The sequence below is a fragment of the Suricata suricatta genome, chromosome 11, assembly GCF_006229205.1.
Source record: "Suricata suricatta isolate VVHF042 chromosome 11, meerkat_22Aug2017_6uvM2_HiC, whole genome shotgun sequence".
NCBI lineage: Eukaryota > Metazoa > Chordata > Mammalia > Carnivora > Herpestidae > Suricata > Suricata suricatta.
In genome coordinates, this window is record NC_043710.1 from 84,085,173 (window position 1) to 84,086,974 (window position 1,802).

The following is a 1,802-nucleotide window of genomic DNA, read 5'->3' on the forward strand; positions in this document are numbered from 1 at the left end:
TACATGTATGTTACATACATACATATTCAAAACAATTCTGAATAAATTTTAAAAAATTGAAATCATGCAATGCATCTTCTTTTTTAAGATTATTTATTTAATTTGAGAGAGAGAGTGCATAAGCAGGGGAGTGGCAGGGAGAGAGAATCTTAAGCAGGTTCTACGCTGTCACCACTGTCAGTACAAAGCCCAACACACAGCTCAAACTCAAAAACTGTAAGATCATGAATTGACCCAAAAACAAGAGTCAGATGCTTAACCAATTCAGCCACCCAAGTGCCCCCAAAGCATCTTCTTAGCAAAACAGAATGAAAAGAAATCATAAACAGAAGGTTTAAAATAAAATAAAAAATATGTGGAAATTAAAGAACATAGTCTTAAACAACCAATGAGTTAGAGAAGAAATCACAAGTGAAATTAGACAATACATTGATAAAAATGAAAATAAAAATACAACATATCAAAATTCATAGCATGTAGCAAAAGTAGGTCTAATAGGGAAATTTACAAGTGTAAAAATTTACATTAAAAAGAGAAAGGGAGAGGGAGATGAGGAAGAAGGGGAGGAAAAGGAAGAGAAAAGGAGGAAGAAGAAAAGAGGAGGAGGAGGAGGAGGAGGATAGGGAGACAGAGGAGGGATAAAGGGAAGGAAAAGAAAAAATATGGAAGGAAGGAAGGGATGAAAGAAAGAAGGAAAGGTATCCACATGGGGGAACAAAAAGTAAAATTATCTGTGTTCACAGTCAACTAATCTTATATGTAGAAACCTAAAGATTTTACACACACACAAACACACACACTGTTAGAATTAATAAGCAAATTCAGAAAACATAGTATATGAAAATCAACACTCATAAAGAACGCATTTCTATACAATAGCAATAAATAATTAAAAATGAAAATTTCATTTACAATAGTACCAAAGAGAATAAAGTGCTTAGGAATAAACTTAACCAAGGAGGCAAAATAAGTGTGCACTTATAACTGTAAAATGTTGCTGAAAGAAATTAAAGACAGAACGGTAAGACATCCCAGGTTTATAGATTGGAGACTTAAAATTATTAAGAGGTCAATACTACCAGAAAGCAATCTACAGAATCAATGATATTCTTATCAAAATCCCAATGACATTATTTTTGCAGAAATAGAAAAATCCATTCTAAAATTCACATAGAATCTCAAAGAACCCCAAACAGCCAAAACAATATTAAAAAGAAAAATAAAGTTGGAGGACTTAACTTCTTGATTTTAAAACTTACTATAAAGCCACAGTAATCAAAACAGTGTGGTACTGATATAAATATAAACATATAGAATAGAGACTGCAGAAATAAAGCCTCATTTTATGGTCAAATGATTTTCAACAGGGGTGCCAAGACTATTTAATGGAGAAAGAGCTGTCTTTCTTTTTTTTCTTTTCCTTTTATAGTTTATTGTTGAGTTGGTTTCCATGTAACACCCAGTGCTCATCCTGACAAGTGCCCTCCTCCATGCCCATCCCCCCTCTTCCCCTCTCCCCCATCTGCCCTAAGTTTGTTCTCAGGATTCAAGAGTCTCTGTTTTATCTCCCTCCCTCTCCCCAACTATTTTTCCCCCTTCCCCTCCCCCATGGTCCTCTGTTAAGTTTCTCCTGTTCCACTTATGAGTGAAAAGATATGGTATCTGTCCTTCTCTGCCTGACTTATTTCACTTAGCATGATACCCTCGAGGTCCATCCATGTTGCAACGAATGGCCAGATTTCATTCTTTCTCATTGCCATGTAATATTCCATTGTATATATATATATATATATATATATAAG